Source organism: Aedes aegypti, chromosome 2 (assembly GCF_002204515.2).
Source record: "Aedes aegypti strain LVP_AGWG chromosome 2, AaegL5.0 Primary Assembly, whole genome shotgun sequence".
NCBI lineage: Eukaryota > Metazoa > Arthropoda > Insecta > Diptera > Culicidae > Aedes > Aedes aegypti.
Genome location: NC_035108.1, coordinates 228,373,046 through 228,396,266, shown reverse-complemented (window position 1 = coordinate 228,396,266; position 23,221 = coordinate 228,373,046). Strand labels below are relative to the sequence as shown.

General features: G+C 39.3%; 3 long non-coding RNA genes across 3 annotated transcripts; all 3 read left to right on the top strand.

The window, feature by feature from the left end:
• Nucleotides 1-12,603: 12,603 nt before the first annotated feature.
• LOC110676420 lies at nucleotides 12,604-14,271 on the top strand. The gene is made up of 2 exons (XR_002500367.1): nucleotides 12,604-12,782; nucleotides 12,934-14,271. It is a non-coding gene; the product is annotated as an uncharacterized LOC110676420 (long non-coding RNA).
• Nucleotides 14,272-17,809: 3,538 nt separating this feature from the next.
• On the top strand, nucleotides 17,810-18,962 carry LOC110676425. Its single transcript, XR_002500372.1, has 2 exons — nucleotides 17,810-18,227; nucleotides 18,313-18,962. It is a non-coding gene; the product is annotated as an uncharacterized LOC110676425 (long non-coding RNA).
• Nucleotides 18,963-21,346: 2,384 nt separating this feature from the next.
• On the top strand, nucleotides 21,347-22,640 carry LOC110676424. Its single transcript, XR_002500371.1, has 2 exons — nucleotides 21,347-21,905; nucleotides 21,991-22,640. It is a non-coding gene; the product is annotated as an uncharacterized LOC110676424 (long non-coding RNA).
• Nucleotides 22,641-23,221: the final 581 nt, after the last annotated feature.

Genomic DNA, 23,221 nt, shown 5'->3' with positions numbered 1-23,221 from the left:
GTTAATAAACAGGCTACCAATTATTCATCATGGTAGTCCTGGAGAAATGTTAATAAGATGGAATGTGGGAAAATCGAGAAAGAACGGCCATTGCTAATAACCGGCCTCTTTCTAATCAGGCGTCCGTGTGCTGAAGACGTGGTTTTTATAGTGCAAAAGTGCAGTGGTTCAAGTGGAGCTAAGTGGGCGTAAGGGAAGAAACCGAGCTCAGGTAACAAAATGCCCTGCACCGCTACGAGCAAATAGTTTATAATTTGTCTTCGTCCATAGGACCTCTTGTTCTTGTCATTGTTTCCGTTCAGCACACGGTTCGGCCCGTGAAGCCATTAGGCTTCCGAGCCTAAATGTTAAGGATCTGTCCTCTATAGAGGACCAATTTCTCGGGCCGTTGGCCCTAATCGCTAAGGAGATCCCCTTCTCGGCTTTCCAAGGTGGCCATGCCACGGCCGGCCGATTATCGTCTATGAGGGAAGACGCCTGCAACCCCACCGTCCAGCAACGCCCGCTGGCCCGTCAACGGAGTTCAGTACAAGCCCGTACATCCGCCCGCTTCGCCATTCCGGCGAGAGTTCCGGCCGCATAGCAGGATTGGTGTCGCTGTGTCGGCCATTCGACAACCCAACAACATAAGGCAGCGGTATGTACCGGTACAGAACTAGAATAGGCTACACATAACAAATTAACACTTAATTGGAACACAGAACAACACGCACACGCCACAATTAGGATTTTATAATAAATACTCAAGTAAAGTGAAAGTTCCCGTGTTGTTAGTTTTTGTACGCGAAAGCCCTTGATTACCCGGTAGCTAGCCGACCCTGGGATTGCCGGAGAGATCTTGTGTCCTGAGTTGGCCTGGCACTGTAGCATTTCCCAACGGTAGTTTCACATAGCTGAATATTGATCATGTTTGAGCTTCTATTCGACATCGTCTAATCAACACATGGTACGCTAATCAACAACTGAACAAGCATATTATTCAGCTGCTGTTTAGTGCTGATCCATGCTGAGTTCAGTCGGCTACACCGAAAAAAATCCACACGCTTGATCCGTGTGTTTAAAATTATGGATCGATTCATGAACGTCTATGTCGATTTGTTGTGATTTTCTTACAAACTTCGTGTGTATTACACATTAAATTCTTTAGTTTTGCTTCATGGACTGATTCATCAACCGACAACATGAATTCCAAAGTTTTCCACATAAATTCCTAACGCTTTCCATTTCAAATTCGTATGCGTCAACCTATGGCTGCTATGGATCTGATGATCCCAACACTGATTCAGTATGTTTAACTTATGATTATCTTGTGTCATGATCATCATGTTCAAGTTGGTCGATTTGAAATCGATGAGCTTGCTGTCGATTTCCGTGTTCCAAATTTCTAAATTATTAGTGATCAACCCATAGCGAACTAAATTGCGGATGGACCTCGTATCGAACGACAGTCATCATCATGTTCCAAAGAGAAGAGGCAAATTCGGAAGCTGAAAGTGTTAGAGGAAAATTTGCGGATTCGTTTTTCTTTCTATAGGCCCAAACGCAATGATAGCGGAACGGCAACGGAATGCGGAACCGGTTCGCCAGCATGAACTATAATCAGCTTGTCGACTCAGTGTTGATCTAATTTCATTCGTTGTCAGCTCAGTCGAGATGTTGTGATTTATGCTGGCGAACCGGTTCCGCATTCCGTTGCCGTTCCGCTATCATTGCGTTTGGGCCTTATTAGTGAAGATGTCCGAGTGAATATGAGGAGTTCATTCTAATTCTCTATAAATAAAATGCATTACTTCCAGCGTTGGATATAATGTATGGTGTTAGAGAAAAATCGGATTCCACTAACAGATTTTCTCAGCTTTCAGCTTCGAATAAAATGATATATGCTAATCCCGGGCTTCCCAAATTATGGATTTGCGGCGCCCCGCTTGTTGCTGACTCACTTGTTTAAAAAAAAAAACATTCAAGTGAGCTTGCGTCAAGCAGAGGAGCCTCGAATCCATATTTTGGGGAGCAAGATTTCTTCTATCAAATTTCTTTTTTCAGTCTCATGACATTCACACGGTTGTTTGCGAATACCCTTTAATGGGTGAAAAAATACCCATTGTCGAATAGCGATCGGATCTGTCAGAAAACGGGTAAATTCATGTTTGTAAAACGGGTAAATAAATACCCATTTTCAATAAGCCATTGCTGTTCAAAATCGGGTGATTTTATACCCATTTAAGGGTGAAAAAATAGTTGGCAGATATTGCCTGCAGCTGTGCGCAGTACGGGAATTTTGCTGTGAATAATTCAACTCGTGTTGGTATTAAGGCCCAAACGCAATGATAGCGGAACGGCAACGGAATGCGGAACCGGTGCGCCAGCGTGAACTACAACGAGCTTGTCGATTCAGTGTTGGTTCAATTTCATTCGTTGTCAGCTCAGTCGAGATGGTGTGATTCATACTGGCGAACCGGTTCCGCATTCCGTTGCCGTTCCGCTATCATTGCGTTTGGGCCTTTATGCAACGTATTTTCCGATGGAAACATTTAAGGGATTGTTCAAATATTACGTAACGCAACAGGGGGAGGGAGGGGGTTTTACACAATGTTACGGTCCATACAAAAAAATTAAATTGTCCATACAAAAGCTGTTACGTGGGGGAGGGAGGGGGTAAAAATTAACAAATTTTGCGTTACGTAATATTTGAATGAACCCTAAAGAGCTGGTAAGTTGTGACCTCAAATATTAAACCACAGACAAAATTAAACGTTATTTAAACAAACTGACTATAATCTCAAAACACTAATAATTTTCAGATTGTCCCGTTGTTCCTGCCGTACGCATCTTGAAGCACCAGCATCCTTGGTGTAATAACACTATTGTATCATTGTTAATAAAGTTTCTGAAAGAATTATACCAATAAAACTGTTTTTCTACAATTTCATTCAAGAGTTGTAGTAAATAATTAGATTATTATTTGTCCATATCTACCAGTCACAAAATGGGTAAATTTTTACCCATTAAAGGGTATTCGCAAACCACCGTGCACGGTCGTTTGCGAATACCCTTTAATGGGTAAAAATTCACCCATTTCCGCCAGAAGTGCCTTTCCACATTTAAAGAGTAAACACGGTTTACTCTTTAAAGGGTAAAAGCGGTTTCTGTCAATGGGTGGGTATTTTTTACCCTTTATGTAAATCTCGCTCGCGGCACAAAAAGGGTAAAAATTTACCCATTTTGAGGACGCTCAATGGAGCTATTAAGAAAAATGATACTTTTGGGATTGTTTTCGTGTTACTTCTATAAGAAAGTTCCGTTAAACAATGTTTCTATGCAATTTATTCTAAAATATAAGTCTAATTCAGCATTTTTTTAAAATACATTCATATCCGCTGGGCAACTCTCGGAACTAATCTTGGTGCAGCCTAGAAGTGCAGAGAAACAGAATTAATTCCAATTATTGCAATAAATTTACAACATCATCACTTACCTTTCAAATTAAGTCTCCTGTGGGAAAAACAGAATAGTTTAAATCTTTTCAATTATAAATAATAACTGCTAATGCACACCATACACACATGCGGATTGACGAGTTGATTAATCATAACTATTTTTCACCCATTAATGGGAACGCTATTGTATTTTTAAAATGGGTAAATTTTTACCCCTCTCGAGATTTTAAATTCCCCCATTTTCTGACAGATCTGATCGCTATTCGACAATGGGTATTTTTTCACCCATTAAGGGTATTCACAAACAACCGTGTTCATGTTCTATCACACATGACTATCTAAAGCCACTACATTTCGAAGTCAATAAGCAAATCAGTTGGTTTTCATGATTTAATATTTAGACATTCATGTTTGTTTCTCATGACAACCTAATGTTGATACACATGTTATTATACCGTGAAGTCAATGACGAAATCCATATGACTACCACACTCAAGTCATGTGGTTTTCCTCATTGCGCAAATCTATAAGTAAAACACACGACCTTGGCGTGTAGATTTTTCTCAGTGTAGTTTTAGTGCACAGTGAGAAAATTTATGTCAATGATGTTCAAAAATAATATTTATTTACACAAAGTGAAATCAGTCTGAAATGATTAAGGTGAATTTGCATCGAAGCCAAACCACAAATTTTCAAGAGTACAAATCTAGAAAACCAGACAGCGCAGCGGTTTGAGCTGAAAACCTAAGCGATTGGTAACACGTTGGTGGTGAACAATCGATTAAGTTTTCAGTTTGAACGTATATTTATTACGGTTCTTTTGAAAATTTTCCGTTCTGCGGTAGCCGCCAAGTTCTACCGCAGCTGTCAAAGTTCTACCGCAGGCTCGAAAATCATTGTATCATTGAACGAAACCATCTAATCAAAGTATGCTTGTAGAGTCCCAAGCTTTGAAACGCGGCAGAAAACAACAGTCATTAGCGTGGTTTCCAAGGTATCATCGCAGCCGATCGATGATGCTTTGTGAAAATCAGTAATTTGACTGCTGCGGTAGCTTTCTGTTCAACCGTAGAATGGAAAGTTATCTCTAAAATTGCAATAGTTCTCTTGATTTGTGTTCTTGAAAATTTGAGGTTTGGCTTCGATGCATCTTCACCTTAATCTAACTTCATAATAACCCGGTCAACCATCCTATGAGCCATTTTACGAGACGTTTCGGAACAGCTGATCGCCGAAACGGCGTCAATTGACAGGAGACCTGGGATTAAATGGAGCGTGATTTTCAACAACGCCTCATCTTACCAAACGAGGACATGGAGAAAATGACATAAATGAGATCCAAAAATGTTCGTTACTGCAACATTACACCTAGTTATTGTATCAGCTACCTCGTTGTTACCTATATTGCACATTAAAAAGCACTTTTGTGATCAGAAATATTTTAATAATTTTTCTCCATTTAAGTTTTCGCCTGGATGAAAAGCTACGCTAGAAATGCGCACAGTCATCAACCATCATCATCGCGAAAACTGACGACGATGATTGAAAAATCCCAGGTCTCCTGTCATTTGACCAGGCTCCGTAAAATGGCTTATGCGCTACTTTAAATATCTTTATCCAATAATATAGATTTCTGTCGTTTTTACTTTATTGATAATTTTGTTACGTTTATTTATGTATCTTCATCGATCCATAACACTTCATAAGTAACTTCCTTTATCAAGCATACGATATAAAATTTTAATTTATTTAATACGATTTAATCTTCAACGAAACGGTACTAAATTTCGTTCAATCATCTTTTATCGGTGGAACTTCAGTTACCTTTATGAATATTCATCGGAAAATGTGTCACGAATGATGCCAAAGTAACGTCATAAAATGACAACGAAAAACTAAGCTTGGTATCGAGGTACCTTTATCACTCTTTTCAATATCATTTCGTAAATCAGCGTAAAGATATTCTGGTACATCGTATGACAGGTTTCGATGTTTTGATTTTGCAAAGATCAAACTATTTGAGACCAATGATGATCCTCGACTCTTTTAAATTATTCTTTTCAGATCCAAAGCATTACGGATTATCGCCTTTCGTATTACCCGAAGGATGCTATTTAACCAGTAGGTATTATTACAAATATTTTTCGGCAGTGAGCATGCCTGCAGCTAGAGTTCTGGCTATTCTTGAGGCCAACTCTTCCCCTGTATTGAACTGCAAATGAATCAATAGTTTATGAATACTTTCTACCACCCTTATAGTTAAGGAATACAGTTTGGCTTAGTTGGTAAGTATCCTCCGATTTCCCGTATCATTAGAGTTCAAATCTCAATTTAAAAAAGTGACAAAAAAGTTCATCATAAACATAAACAAATTGACAAAGTACGTGTAGAACCCCACAAATGTTTTGGTTCACGATCAATTTTTTTTAGCAAGTCGATAAAGTAGGAGATTTTGGTCTCGAAATTTTGATAAAAATCTGTATCAACATTTCACGATGCTACTTAATGAGCGTTAAATTTCTTTATGAATCGATGACGATCGCTATCGATTTGTTATATGAGCGTCTTTAAAGCTCGACATAAAGAAATGGTTGACCGGGAAGTTTTAGTTTGTTCAAAACTTAAATTTGAATGAATCATTAACTTAAATTGAAATGCATTTATTTTATACATTATATTTGTATTAATTAATTATATTATTGTTTTGTATTTTTCATAAACCTATTATGCATTAAAGAAATAGTCCTCTGACCGGTTGACAGCTGTATGAATATATTTAAATCATTTGAAGTGTTCTGAGCACTATGCGTCTGAATAGAAAAATGTTCGAATATCTTGGGATTTTTTTTTTTCAAAAATGGCCAAATAAATATTTTTTTTAGATCACACTATTTAGTTGTAAAGAAATGTCATTTCAAATGTAGCTATTGAAATATATTTAATCAATTCTGTCAAAGAAATTTCCACTTTGCTTGTACGGGACAACATCCCAAGCAGGCGAAAAAAGCTTAGCAAATTATAGTATTACTGTGTGCGTTTGAAACGCAAATAGCAAATGCGGGAACACCAAATGCGGTAAGATTTTTCACAAGGAAGGCGAAGTCAAAGTTTGATTTTCTATGCTAGGTTGGCGTTGATATAGGTCATGGTTGCTAAGTATTCTTTGATTACTTTATGTTACCGCATTTGAAGCCAAGTTCAACCAGATTTGCACGTCAAATGCGAACAGCAAAATGGATAGCTAAAAGTGATATTAACTTGATAGATACACAGATAACAGATGTTTATGCTAGAACAAAAATTTTCTGAAAACCTGTGTAAATATTCAAATTGAAACTCCTTGCAATCATTAGCGCCGCCACACAGTGAATTGCGTCAATCAGTGGTGAATATCAGTGTCTTGAAATATTTCATATTCACCACTGACATCGTCATGGGAACTTAGCGATGACAACGCCACCACTAAGTTGCTACTTGTGTTGCCATTCAAAATGACCGTTAATTGTCTTACACATTTCTACAATCGGACTTCAACATCTGTTATCTGTGATAGATATAACGATATAATATTGATTTCGCAGCACCAATCTGGAGTTCGCCAGTTGGACTTCCGAAGCGAAATTTTGACCGAACTAACTGTCATTGCTCTGCCGGCTCGGCTTTTATCTCTGTAGTATCTCTAAGTTTCCATATACCGTACACCCCCGTTAATTTGAACGGTACCTCATGCAAACCATCGGGGTTCGTTTTTAATTTGAACATCTAGTCACCCTAGAAACGTGTATCTGGTTACCCCTTTGGCTGTTTTGTTTTGATTCTGCGTTCCGTTTCGCAGCGTTCCATTTCACTTCACTCCGTTCCAAGAGCTAAATGACGTTTGAACCATTTTTAATATGAACGATGTGCAAATTAGCGGGGTACAAATTAAAAAGTGTTCAGACTAAATGTGGTCAAACCAACGGGGGTACCCGGTATATTAACCTTGCCAAGTGAACATCGACCTTAATACTTGAGCTTACCATTTCATATCATACCTTTGTATTTCTATCTACCTTGCTTGTGTGTGATACCTTTGTGTACGAATCCGGAAATAAAGAACGAAGAGGCAGTTGTATTGCAGACGAATGAAAGAGCGGACGCGTTCGTGTATATTGTCGATCCGAATCTTCTACGACGTTACATTGGCGTACGAGGAAAAATCATTTCGCGTTTGATTTAAGATTTTGCGTTGTTTTGTTGGAAAAAAGTGTAAGCTACTGGTTGTTGTAACCGGAAAGGTGGGTGAGTTGAAGATAATTTAGAAATTCGAAGAGAAAGTGCATTTTCAGTGAATTTTCAGAAAGTGCCAATATGGCGGCTATTAAATTTGGAGCTGGGCTGGTTGGGTCGGCTTGATTATGAGTGGATGGCTTTGAAAGGTTGGGGAGGCTGCGTGAGTTGAAGTGCATTGGTGTTGGTACTGGTTTGAAAACCAGAAAAAAAAACTGGTTGGGAGCCAGAATGCAGACAACGTCGGATTCCGGTGGCAATGATATGACATAATTGGATGTTTGAGTGTGGAGTAATTCAGGCAGCAGATGGATGTGGAGGTGGCAGTGGAGAGGCAGCAGATGGAAAAAGTTGTGAGGTTAACGTAATAGTATTGGTGGAGGAAGTGTGGATTCATTCAGAAGGGCAGCACAAAAAAAAAGTTGAAAGATGCAAAGTTAGAGTAATAGTATTTGTGCAGCATCTATTCTCGCATAACATATGATCTCGCCCTAAAAGCCATTGGTAACCATGTGTGTAGCTCGTTGTTTCTGAGCATTTGAATGGTTTTACAAGTTATTTAACAACGCTATGGTGATAAAAGGATCATTTTCTAGCTGCCTGTGATGTTGGTTTGGATGCTTATTCATTCATTTGCTCATAAACAACGAGCTACACACGTGGCTACCAATGGCTTTTAGGGCGTTATCCCAGAGTACGCGAGTATTGAAAGAAAGCGCTCGTGAAATATTAGCACATATGCATTAGTGAATAACACGGTGAAAAATAATCAACGATTGATGAAAAGCAAATGGTTTGGTGTGGATGTGAAAAGCGCTGGTTGATGAAAACAGAAGACAGAAAAAAAGAGAAATTCTTATGCGATGCATTTCAACTACAAAAAAAAAAAAATATTTATAATATGATTTTAAAACAGAAGATAGTGTATACAAAGGATTTGTTTGCAGTAGCGGTTTGATGTAACCCAGAGTGAGTATTATTTTCAAGAGATTGAAACCTCGATACCTGCTTAACGGTAAGTCATTTAAGCAAATTTAATTTATGAGCTGTCTAACGTTAAAAAGAATAGATTTTGATTACAAAACGAAGTTGTTTGAGTTATGTGGTATATAACTGATAGTGAAATGGGACGAGTTCCGGATTCACTAGGAAAACGTGAGACATTAACGGAATTTATGGAGAATGATGGTTATAAACTGATCGACAGACTAGGGTGAATCTTCAGAAAGCTGGAGCAAAGGTGAAGTTCAACCAAAAAGTTGATCGTACGTTCAAAGCATATGGCTCAGATTGTCCCTTGAGTATGATTGGGATGTTTTCAGCAGAAATTGAAGCAGAAGAACACAAGGTGGAGGCCGTGTTCTATATTGCAGAAAACGGAAAGCAATGCTTACTTGGAGACGAAACTGCGAAACAACTTAAAGTGTTGAAAATTGGGTACGGAGTGGCAGCAATCCACCAGCATGCTACACCGTTTCCAAAAATTAAAGGCATTTTAGTGGAGATCCCGATTGACCCGAACGTTAAAGCTGTACAACAGTCATACCGGCGAGCACCGTTTGCTCTAGAGGATAAAATTGCCGAAAAGCTACAGTACCTACTAAATCAAGATATCATCGAGCAAGTGGACGAGTCTTCTGCCTGGGTCTCTCCTATTGTACCAATCTTGAAAGATAACGGGGAAATTCGTCTCTGCGTAGACATGCGCCGGGCAAATCAAGCCATCATCAGGGAAACGCATCCATTACCGATTGTGGAAGAGCTTTTCGGGGGAATTACCGGAGCAACCCGATTTTCGAAACTCGACATAAAAGAGGCGTACCACCAGGTCGAAATATCCGAGCGTTCCAGGGGAATAACGACCTTCATTACAAAGCAAGGTCTTTTCAGGTAAAGTGATACGAGAACGGTTTTTAAATAAAGATTTCTGACTTTCCGATTGATCAAAATGTTGTTTTATTCGATACTTTTTTTTCAGTAGATTATTGTTTTGTTATTCTTCTAAAAATCAAATTTGTTTGCTTGATTGTCCATGTGTTTAGATTCAAACGTCTGATGTTTGGAATTAGTTGCGCCCCTGAGTTATTCCAGAAGGCTATGGAATCGATCGTAGCAGGACTTGACGGAGTAGTGGTGTATTTGGACGATATTCTGGTGACTGGTCGAACACAAAACGAACACGATGCAAGGTTGACACAACTCATGACTCGCTTACAGCATTATGGTATTCTATTGAACGAGAAGAAATGTGTTTTCAATACTGATCGTCTAGAATTTTTGGGTCACGAGTTATCAAGCGAAGGAATTAGACCAACGGAGAGCAAGATTACAGCAATCAAATCATTTAGAGAACCAGCCAACGTCAGCGAGCTAAGAAGTTTTTTGGGGTTGGTAACGTACGTAGGTCGATTCATACCAACTTTGGCGGATAGGACAGAGCCGCTTAGAAATCTACTTCGAACTGGAGAAAAATTCAAATGGCAAGCTGAACATCGTCGGGCATTTGAGGATATTAAATTGTCACTCTGTCGTACACCATTTCTGGGATACTACGATCCCCAAGACCTATGTATTGTTATTGCAGACGCAAGTCCAACAGGTTTGGGGGCGGTATTATTACAACAAGACAAGAAGGGTACGACACGAATAATTTCGTTTGCTAGCAAGGCTTTAACGGATACCGAAAGAAAGTATTTCCAGACCGAAAGAGAAGCGCTGGCTCTGGTTTGGGCGGTTGACAGATTTCAACTCTATTCACTGGGGAAACATTTCAGACTCGTAACAGACTGCAAACCGTTACATTTTCTATTCAAGGATAGAGCAAAACCTTGCGCTAGAATAGAGCGATGGGTAATGCGTTTGCAGAGCTATTCCTACGATGTAGTGTACGAGCCAGGTTCCAGTAACTTAGCTGATGCTCTTTCAAGGCTGGCGGTAATAAATCCTGTTGACTTCAAAGGTTCCAACGAGACATGTATTTACCAACTGGTTCTGACAGGGTTCCCAAAGGCAGTTACAGTTCGAGAAGTAGAGGAAGAAGTTCTCAAAGACGAAGTTATACAAAAAGTTATAAAATGTTTGGAAGCTGGAGCATGGAATGAAGAAACAAAGGAGTATAAGCCATTCAGCTCCGAGCTGTGCGTGGTTGAAAACTTTTTGTTGAGAGGAGATCGGTTAATAATCCCAGATAAACTGCGAGATCGAGTAATCGAAGTTGCTCACGAATCTCATCCGGGAATGGTCACCATGAAACGGAGACTCCGTCAAAAAGTTTGGTGGCCGAAAATGGATCGACAAGTAGAGAATTACGTAAAACGATGTAAAGCGTGTACTCTGGTGGCGACTTGTGATCCTCCAGAACCAATCATTTGTACTAAGATTCCTACAAAACAATGGGCTAATCTTGCAATTGATTTTGTTAGGCCGTTACCATCGGGTCATAATCTCCTCGTAATCATCGATTACTTCAGTCGCTTTGCAGAGGTTATTATAATGAAACAAATCACGGCACACCTCACAGTGAAAGCTTTGCATGAAACATTCTGCCGATTCGGAATGCCGGAATCAATCAAAACAGATAATGGACCACAGTTCATTAGCTCTGAATTTTACGATTTCTGTAAGCAGTTTGGCATTGATCACTTGAAAACTACACCCTATTGGCCACAAGCCAACGGTGAAGTGGAAAGGCTGAATCGTTAAATTGGTAAAAGATTAAAAATAAGTCATGAAACAACAAGGAAGGAAACTCAAAGACAAGTTGCCGGGGTTGATGATGAAAGACGAGCACATATTAGAGGAAATTCGTGACCGTGATCATATGAAAAAGTTGAAGGGAGCGGAGTACAGCGACAAACGACGAGGAGCCAAAACGGATGATCTTGAAGAAGGGGATAAGGTAGTTATCAAGCGCATTCAGAAGGATTCCAAACTATCAACGACTTTTGATTCGGAGGAGTATTTACATTGTGATTAGTCGTAAGGGTTCTGATGTAACTCTGAAATCAACAGAATCCGGACGGATCATTCATCGTAATATTTCTCATCTAAAGAAACTCTACCCAGCCGAAACTGTACAAAACGAAGCTGGCGATACCAGGGACGAAACGAATGAGGCTGATGACGATTCCGAAACTCAACAGCTGCATGAACCATCGACAACTTCGGATAGAGCGACTGATGAAGCTAGTTTGCGACCAAGACGTCAAATGAAACGGCCTTCGCACTTCAACGATTATTGACTTCGCAGCACCAATCTGGAGTTCGCCGGTTGGACTTCCGAAGCGAAGTTTTGAACGAACTAACTGTCATTGCTCTGCCGGCTCGGCTTTTATCTCGACTGTTTTTGAAAACAGTCCAACATCACGTCGACGGAAGAAGTTTCACCACAACGGAGGATTTGTCAATTCGAGCGCGCCAAAATCCTTCCGATTGAAAATGTGTTGGCGGTGCTTAAGGTGCAACTGTTTGCTATCCATAAACGATGATCAAATTTGTAGTTTTGGGGATGTGATATCGGTTCTACCGGACAGAGATGAACTGAAAGTATATCAACATGCCTGTTATCAGCAAGCATATGATCCGATAGATCACCGAATGACCGATATGATATAAAACAGAAATATTTTCTTTTCAACGATAGTTTGAACATAGATTTTTCATGGATGCCACGATGAGTCTATCGTGTGTTACCTTAAGTTCGTTGATAAAGAAGAGGAAATTGAGCGAAGTTCTTTTTCTGAATTTTATCAGGATGCACAATATTCTATGAACACGATCATCTAATGTAAAGAAAAAGAGGAATGTAGTATCTCTAAGGGTCTGTCCCATTTGGCGAATTAAATTGAAATCGAACTTAAATTTGACAGTTCGAAAATTATTTCCCCTCCGATTTCGATCTGTCAAAAATAAGTCTGCTCTGGAGTAGACTTATTTTTGACAGATTGGTGATTATTCTCTCGATCCTAATCGGTTGTTTATACAGTTTTGATTCCACTGAGGTCATTTACGCGACAACCATCGGGAGGATCTTCCGGCTGCCTAAACAGAATAAAATCAGTTCGAAAATCAACACAAGTGAGTAAAACGACAGAAAAATTGTTCGGCCAGAACTATTTTTGCCATTTTCTCCACTCAATGACTGCAAGCAAGTGCTGGGTGGAATGCAACATTATTTTTACCAGATGGTATTATAAAGAGGAGGAAATCGATTTTCTTCCTCCCGTAGGCTCCGCTTTTGGCTGCAGTTTGTAATCAGATAGTGTATACAAGAGGACAAGCCGGCTAGAGTGGTTCCCTCATGGAACTTCTATGAAATGCACAAGTCAACCGAATTGGCCTTGGCCAAAAATCTTAAAGGAGTTTCCGGCCAGCGACTAATCACAATAATAGGAGATAAGCTGTAAACATAACTCAAAATGGATAGAAGCATTGGCTGATCCACCCAGCTGGGATTATCGGATGATTTTGAGAAATTAGTGCCTACGACGTCGATTCGGTTGAAACTGGTCATGCTTTACCATACCAACAAAATTCAGAGCTGGTAGCAGGTCTCTGAAAATACTTGGTCTTTATTTCAATGAAGGCCTCTAAAAAGTCTCTTTTTTTTACTGGAAGTTCTCTAAAGTCATCAAAATGCTAATTTCTTTTTTCCTCGTGAATTAATCCTTGTGCAAAATTTGAGTCTCCAGAGATGCCTTCAGATATTCTTACGTCACTATTGCACGGGTTCTTCATGTATTTCTTTACGGATTTCTCAAGTAAATACTTCAATAATTCTAGTGATTTCTCCAGAGGTTACTTAAAGGAAACTATCAGGAACTACTCTAGGGTTCTCTCCACACACTAAGCTCATTATATCGGAACCAGCGAATTTCAATGTAATCTGGACAGCTAAACTGCACTTTATGTATAACAACATGTGGAAGTTATTAAATCTTGTTATTCAATTCACAACAAAATTAATGTATCCAGTCATAGATTTGAATATTCCAGGCATCAAATTATTGTGTGATGGTGAAAAAACATTTTTTAAAGATGTCAAAAATAAATAACTTTGAAACAAAGAAAAAAATGAAACGTTCAACTTCTCGTCTCAAAATATTTGACTTTTAACGTTAAGCTCCACGTCTCTTGTAAAAAAATACGTGCTATGGGTTTTATTAGTTATTTGAAATATTTTGCAAAATTCCCCGAGATGAAAGTTTCAGCAATAATATTCCAAAGGAATTACTGAAGCTTTTGTGATGGAATTCATTCGCCGAAATTTTCAACTGAACAAGAATCTCAAATTATGTCATATTCCTTTAAATCCAATATAACAACATGAAATCAACTATTTTTGCAAGTTTTTTTATTCATAAAAGTGGGAAGTGGTTTGAGCTAACGAATTCAATTTCTAATGATTCTACTATTAAAATTCAAATTTTCATTTAGATATATATGAGGATTGAGAGTCATAAAGTATTTCAAGTTAATTAAAATATTGTATTCTATAGTTTTGTTCATTGATTCCAACTGAAATAATGGTTGAAAAGTGGGTTACTGGCCATTTCAAACATATTGCTAAAACTCGAAAAGACATTCAAGAAAGGTAAAGATTTTTATATGCTGCAAAGAAAAAAAATATTAATTAGTCCATAGTTCTGGGTACCCCTTCTGTACCTATGGCACCCAGTATTTAAAGCACTGAAATCTCGTATACAGTATAGGTCCGAACAAATAAAGGCTACCAAAATTATAAGGTAAAATAAAGAATACCACTTGAGATAGGTAGACTTAACAAAGATATATCAAGATGAGATTTTACCGCAACGAAAAAACGCAGAGAGCATAACTTCAAGGTCTCAACCAGATCGTATTTTTTGGTTTTAAATTTAGGACGTTACGGAGCACCAGATTCCGCGCTCCTGCGGGAATCAGTTATTACTCAAAAGATAAACAACAATACATCGGTATTATTAATAATAACTTCTGAAATTACTGCTCATATTGTAATAATTTGTTATTAATAATGTTTCATGCTTTAACTTCTACTTATGAGCTAAACACTTCCGACAACGTTAGTGAATTGGACCAAGGAAAAATCAAATTTGACAGTTCATTAATAAATTGGAGGGGAAATAATTTTCGAACTGTCAAATTTAAGTTCGATTTCAATTTAATTCCCCAAATGGGACAGACCCCAAGTTTCCATATATATTAACCTTGCCAAGTGAACATCGACCTTAATACTTGAGCTTACCATTTCATATCATACCTTTGTATTTCTATCTACCTTGCTTGTGTGTGATACCTTTGTGTACGAATCCGGAAATAAAGAACGAAGAGGCAGTTGTATTGCAGACGAATGAAAGAGCGGACGCGTTCGTGTATATTGTCGATCCGAATCTTCTACGACGTTACAATCTCGACTGTTTTAGAAAACTGTCCAACATCACGTCGACGGAAGAAGTTTCACCACAACGGAGGATTTGTCAGTTCGAGCGCGCCAAAATACTTCCGATTGAAAATGTGTTGGCGGTGCTTAAGGTGCAACTGTTTGCTAAATGATAATCAATTTTGTAGTTTTGGGGATGTGATATCGGTTCTACCGGACATAGATGAACTGAAAGTGTATCAACATGCCTGTTGTTAGCAAGCATATGATCCGGATAGATCACCGAATGATCGATATGATATATTGACTTCGCAGCACCAATCTGGAGTTCGCCGGTTGGACTTCTCAAGCGATGTTTTGAACGAACTGACTGTCATTGCTCTGCCGACTCGGCTTTTATCTCGACTGTTTTTGAAAACAGTTCAACATCACGTCGACGGAAGAAGTTTCACCACAACGGAGGATTTGTCAGTTCGAGCGCGCCAAAATCCTTCCGATTGAAAATGTGTTGGCGGCGCTTAAGGTGCAACTGTTTGCTATTTATAAATGATGATCAATTTTGTAGTTTTGGGGATTGTTACCTATGTGATAGGTCACAATCCAGATTTGCTTTTTTGTATTTTTTCTTTTTGTTTTTTATATATATTTTCTTTTTTTTTTTGTAAATATTCATACTTTGTTTATATTTTCATAATTTTGTAAATACTCGTAAATTTGTAAATAATTATGCTTTAACCCTAGTTTAAATGTAAATATCTTAATATGTAAATATATTCCCTTTCCCCCTATCCTTCGATACCAGTTACCCTTAATATAAAAACTAATTAAATCCAAAAATAAAAACAATTTGTAAATAAAAATAATTTAAATATTTGAATTCAAATCCCCGTCCTATAAAACCCTACATCATCATTCCTTCCTTATGCACTGCATCATGGCGCCTTGTACCAACTGTGCAGAAACAAATATTTACCTCCCGGGAAATGTTCCACCCATGGGTTTTGCTGCATCATCCTAAGCGTATAAAAAGGATATGCAGGCCAAGGAAACAGATCTTTTGGTAACTAAATTTCTAATAATCGGTTCGTTTAAGACCTAAAACCTCAATTTTAATCTATTCAGGAACTAAATTCCTAACCGTGTCGTGAGTGCAACCGCCGATACCAGTGCCGAAATAGTGGAGTCGTCTCGTCATCCAAGTGCGAAATTGAGCGGAACGAAGGCGTCCAGATCCGGCTTAAGGTGGCCCAGGCACGAAGTTACCGACATCAGAACACCCAGAGGTCGAGTAAGCCCGCAAAACGTGGTAATCAGGTGAAATTAAATGTGCACATCCTATAATATCCTGTGAATTCACCACCCACTCCCCCCCCCCCCCCAAAATTAATATATTTATTGTTTAAAATTTGAATTTCAAAGTTACAGTGTTTAAGCTTAATTATTTAATACCAGTTCAATTGGGTCCTAAAATGTTTAATGAATTCTTGTTTTTACTTTACAATACGAAAGAGCATGTTCTTGCAACTACATTAGCAATTTTTCCAGCTCAAATAACGACTATAACATATTTAAAATTTAATTTTAAAAATGGTTTCAAATATGAATCTTGACAGTTTTGATCATGTTTGACGTTCACTTTCTCTACAAAAATGCCACAGGGCTTTTAGTTTTAACACTGGGGTTGTTCCTATCTGACATTTCGGAAGGGACACGAAAATCAAAATATACCCAAAAATTTGAGTTTAAGCCAAGGGGTGTGACAAAATTTCAAAAACCGTTAAAAATGTTTTTGGGATTAAACCAATGAAAACCATTTAAAAATTGAGTAAACATGCATTTCTGGCTTAAACTTAAGCGTTTGGTACTAAAATTAGGACAGGGCTTTAGGACCGATGTCGATCAATTTCTCTCCCCTGAAATCTTTTTAATGCGCTAGGGCTTTGTTTTGTGGGCTAAGTTCTGTTATTTCCTCTACGAGAAAGAATGGTGATCAAATTCTTTCGATTGATGTTTCATTTGGTGAGGAAAGGAAATCAATCGCTGAAGAGAATTCTTTCTATTCGCAATAACTGGGCGAATAGTAATGTTAACACACACAGTGGCTTTGTTTATAAGAAACTTGTATCCTACCTTATTAAATCAGCAGCTTTAGCACAGGACACCAACGCGCCAGGCATCCAGCACACCATCATCCTAGTTGTGGGTTCGAATCTTGATTCCAACAAAAAAAAATCAAATTTAGTACTTTACCATTTAATTCCACTAGAGTTTGTATCCTTTGACAGATACGCGTATTTCGACCTCAACTGTAAGGCCGTCTTCAGTGTCGTGTACTAGACTCGACTTTGAGTCGAGTCGACACTGAAAACACGCAGAAAAAATCAGAGTGGGTGTACGGCTGTCAACTACAAACAAAGCTCGCCTAACAATCATCTCTCGGGCGGGCCTGCCCAAACAGCATCATCTCTCACGCGGGCCGACCTAAACAGCACAGGTCGAAACGCGGGCCATGCCAGGCAGCAAATGCTGATGCATTTCAACACTCAAACAGCGGGATGCCTAGCAGCGTTGTGAGCCAAACGAATACGCCCACAAAACATGAACGGTAGGCGCACCTCGTTGCGTATACCCCCCCTGGAAAAAATCACTCATAGGGGTCGTTATGTAAATTATCAAGATACTACAACCCCAAGGTAGGAGGTATTTAAAATGTCAAACTTCGGATTTGGTACGAAGTTTGCCCTCCGTATGTTCAACAATTACATTAAAACTACTCGGCTGACATCGAAAAACCATCTTTTCTGTTCGAACCATTGGACGAAATAGTAGTGCGCGGCGTGATAAATTCTGAATTTTCTCCAGGTGGGAGCGTTGCCAAAATGGCGTTTAAATAGTTTATTAACTCAATTATGTGTTTTGTATAGAAAAATTCCTAGGTGCTAAAAAGTTAAAACTTAAAAATAGTACGGCAGTTAAAATAGTACGGCGAAGAAAATAGTACGGTTGGTGTAAATTATCACTAAATATTGTAAATAGTTATATAATAAGTGTTTCTATTGTAGTACGTCAAAAATCGAGTTCGCTATTGTTAAGAATTGCTATTGTGCTAAAATCTTTATTGTGATCAGCAAAATCGGAAAAAGGTAATTAAAAGGTTTAAAAGAAGAATGAGTCAATAGACAGGGAGAATGACGTCACAATAGGGAGGAGACTAATGCCATGTGCCAGGTCCTTATCAAGGGCCTTTTTCTTTTCCATCATTCCGGAACTAGTTCCGGGTATTTCCGCAGGAATCTCCGGTGTCATCAAGGTTGGCTATTTTGCGCACTCGATTGGAAAACCACTAGCCATTGTGGTCGTCCGACCCGTTAGAAGTTCGACAGAAAAGTTCCCAGCCAACCGATAGGAGTATTAGTGTCGGCCATTTTCTACGGCATCCAGACAATTGAAAGCCGTGCCCCACAATACTCCATCGTTGAGCCGCAATACCGTGATTCCCAGACCTGTGACTGCAAGATCGCCGCTTTGAACCGACACCCTCTGTAAGCCATCCCGTTCATCAACGCTTGGGCCCCGCCGGCCCGTTTGTCAAGTTTCGGAGTAGCAGCTCCCCCGCTAGACCGTCGCAATCCGCACCATTCATCAACGTTGCGGCACCGGCGGCCATTTTGCTAGGATAGCAGCGTCGGAGCATCCGCTCACCTGCTAGGCACCCACAAGACACCACATTCCGTCAACCCACCCTGCAACCACCTCTACATGCATCAAAGCGACCAGGATCCGCACCAAGGCATGACGATGCCCTCGGCAAGTACTCCCTTAGAAATTGTGACGTCAGATAGGGCCCTATTGGGCAAATAAAACCAATAATGTATTAAGTTGAAAAGGTGGTCGCTGTTTTTCTTAAGAGGCGCATCCTTGAGGTAATAAGCTATATTTTGTTGATTTCGTTTCCCCGTGCTCAAAAGGGAGCAATCAATCCTCGTCTTCCTTTGATTTGGCGAAAAGTTGAGTTTTCGAACAGCCTTTGAGAGAAATAGTTGAAATACTTGGTAAGTACAAATTTTGGAGTTTGCATTCCCCCACTGTGAACAAGCGATCCGTTTGCTCGTGTTCCATTGATCAATGAATGACGTTTTGAGAGTTCGTTCGAGCGCGCCAAAATCCTTCCGATTGAAAATGTGTTGGCGGCGCTTAAGGTGCAACTGTTTGCTATTTATAAATGATGATCAATTTTGTAGTTTTGGGGATTGTTACCTATGTGATAGGTCACAATCCAGATTTGCTTTTTTGTATTTTTTCTTTTTCTTTTTTATATATATTTTCTTTTTTTTTTTGTAAATATTCATACTTTGTTTATATTTTCATAATTTTGTAAATACTCGTAAATTTGTAAATAATTATGCTTTAACCCTAGTTTAAATGTAAATATCTTAATATGTAAATATATTCCCTTTCCCCCTATCCTTCGATACCAGTTACCCTTAATATAAAAACTAATTAAATCCAAAAATAAAAACAATTTGTAAATAAAAATAATTTAAATATTTGAATTCAAATCCCCGTCCTATAAAACCCTACATCATCATTCCTTCCTTATGCACTGCATCATGGCGCCTTGTACCAACTGTGCAGAAACAAATATTTACCTCCCGGGAAATGTTCCACCCATGGGTTTTGCTGCATCATCCTAAGCGTATAAAAAGGATATGCAGGCCAAGGAAACAGATCTTTTGGTAACTAAATTTCTAATGGTCGGTTCGTTTAAGACCTAAAACCTCAATTTTAATCTATTCAGGAACTAAATTCCTAACCGTGTCGTGAGTGCAACCGCCGATACCAGTGCCGAAATAGTGGAGTCGTCTCGTCATCCAAGTGCGAAATTGAGCGGAACGAAGGCGTCCAGATCCGGCTTAAGGTGGCCCAGGCACGAAGTTACCGACATCAGAACACCCAGAGGTCGAGTAAGCCCGCAAAACGTGGTAATCAGGTGAAATTAAATGTGCACATCCTATAATATCCTGTGAATTCAACAGCCACTCCACCCCCCACCCCCCAAAAATTAATATATTTATTGTTTAAAATTTGAATTTCAAAGTTACAGTGTTTAAGCTTAATTATTTAATACCAGTTCAATTGGGTCCTAAAATGTTTAATGAATTCTTGTTTTTACTTTACAATACGAAAGAGCATGTTCTTGCAACTACATTAGCAATTTTTCCAGCTCAAATAACGACTATAACATATTTAAACTTTAATTTTAAAAATGGTTTCAAATATGAATCTTGACAGTTTTGATCATGTTTGACGTTCACTTTCTCTACAAAAATGCCACAGGGCTTTTAGTTTTAACACTGGGGTTGTTCCTATCTGACATTTCGGAAGGGACACGAAAATCAAAATATACCCAAAAATTTGAGTTTAAGCCAAGGGGTGTGACAAAATTTCAAAAACCGTTAAAAATGTTTTTGGGATTAAACCAATGAAAACCATTTAAAAATTGAGTAAACATGCATTTCTGGCTTAAACTTAAGCGTTTGGTACTAAAATTAGGACAGGGCTTTAGGACCGATGTCGATCAATTTCTCTCCCCTGAAATCTTTTTAATGCGCTAGGGCTTTGTTTTGTGGGCTAAGTTCTGTTATTTCCTCTACGAGAAAGAATGGTGATCAAATTCTTTCGATTGATGTTTCATTTGGTGAGGAAAGGAAATCAATCGCTGAAGAGAATTCTTTCTATTCGCAATAACTGGGCGAATAGTAATGTTAACACACACAGTGGCTTTGTTTATAAGAAACTTGTATCCTACCTTATTAAATCAGCAGCTTTAGCACAGGACACCAACGCGCCAGGCATCCAGCACACCATCATCCTAGTTGTGGGTTCGAATCTTGATTCCAACAAAAAAAATCAAATTTAGTACTTTACCATTTAATTCCACTAGAGTTTGTATCCTTTGACAGATACGCGTATTTCGACCTCAACTGTAAGGCCGTCTTCAGTGTCGTGTACTAGACTCGACTTTGAGTCGAGTCGACACTGAAAACACGCAGAAAAAATCAGAGTGGGTGTACGGCTGTCAACTACAAACAAAGCTCGCCTAACAATCATCTCTCGGGCGGGCCTGCCCAAACAGCATCATCTCTCACGCGGGCCGACCTAAACAGCACAGGTCGAAACGCGGGCCATGCCAGGCAGCAAATGCTGATGCATTTCAACACTCAAACAGCGGGATGCCTAGCAGCGTTGTGAGCCAAACGAATACGCCCACAAAACATGAACGGTAGGCGCACCTCGTTGCGTATACCCCCCCTGGAAAAAATCACTCATAGGGGTCGTTATGTAAATTATCAAGATACTACAACCCCAAGGTAGGAGGTATTTAAAATGTCAAACTTCGGATTTGGTACGAAGTTTGCCCTCCGTATGTTCAACAATTAGATTAAAACTACTCGGCTGACATCGAAAAACCATCTTTTCTGTTCGAACCATTGGACGAAATAGTAGTGCGCGGCGTGATAAATTCTGAATTTTCTCCAGGTGGGAGCGTTGCCAAAATGGCGTTTAAATAGTTTATTAACTCAATTATGTGTTTTGTATAGAAAAATTCCTAGGTGCTAAAAAGTTAAAACTTAAAAATAGTACGTCAGTTAAAATAGTACGGCGAAGAAAATAGTACGGTTGGTGTAAATTATCACTAAATATTGTAAATAGTTATATAATAAGTGTTTCTATTGTAGTACGTCAAAAATCGAGTTCGCTATTGTTAAGAATTGCTATTGTGCTAAAATCTTTATTGTGATCAGCAAAATCGGAAAAAGGTAATTAAAAGGTTTAAAAGAAGAATGAGTCAATAGACAGAGAGAGTGACGTCACAATAGGGAGGAGACTAATGCCATGTGCCAGGTCCTTATCAAGGGCCTTTTTCTTTTCCATCATTCCGGAACTAGTTCCGGGTATTTCCGCAGGAATCTCCGGTGTCATCAAGGTTGGCTATTTTGCGCACTCGATTGGAAAACCACTAGCCATTGTGGTCGTCCGACCCGTTAGAAGTTCGACAGAAAAGTTCCCAGCCAACCGATAGGAGTATTAGTGTCGGCCATTTTCTACGGCATCCAGACAATTGAAAGCCGTGCCCCACAATACTCCATCGTTGAGCCGCAATACCGTGATTCCCAGACCTGTGACTGCAAGATCGCCGCTTTGAACCGACACCCTCTGTAAGCCATCCCGTTCATCAACGCTTGGGCCCCACCGGCCCGTTTGTCAAGTTTCGGAGTAGCAGCTCCCCCGCTAGACCGTCGCAATCCGCACCATTCATCAACGTTGCGGCACCGGCGGCCATTTTGCTAGGATAGCAGCGTCGGAGCATCCGCTCACCTGCTAGGCACCCACAAGACACCACATTCCGTCAACCCACCCTGCAACCACCTCTGCATGCATCAAAGCGACCAGGATCCGCACCAAGGCATGACGATGCCCTCGGCAAGTACTCCCTTAGAAATTGTGACGTCAGATAGGGCCCTATTGGGCAAATAAAACCAATAATGTATTAAGTTGAAAAGATGGTCGCTGTTTTTCTTAAGAGGCGCATCCTTGAGGTAATAAGCTATATTTTGTTGATTTCGTTTCCCCGTGCTCAAAAGGGAGCAATCAATCCTCGTCTTCCTTTGATTTGGCGAAAAGTTGAGTTTTCGAACAGCCTTTGAGAGAAATAGTTGAAATACTTGGTAAGTACAAATTTTGGAGTTTGCATTCCCCCACTGTGAACAAGTGATCCGTTTGCTCGTGTTCCATTGATCAATGAATGACGTTTTGAGAGAGTGTAGGGAAAAGGGAACTTCGTTCCAATTGGAAAAACGACCCTGATCTTATTGTCATTGAGCTAGCAAGTTTCAATTGGCGCCCAGCTAAAATACCATTGCATAATCCAGTTACATTCTCCCATCTTTCCCTGTCACGGGAGGAGAAACGTTTCGTTTAAAGTAGAATCGTTCTTCTAACGATTCAGCTGATAAGTTGAAGTTGATCAAATTTGAATTCAAAAATGGATCTTGATATTCAAATGCAATACACAAATCTGTTGGTACATCACCTGGAAAGACAGGAATTGGAACATGAATTGATGATTAGAGCA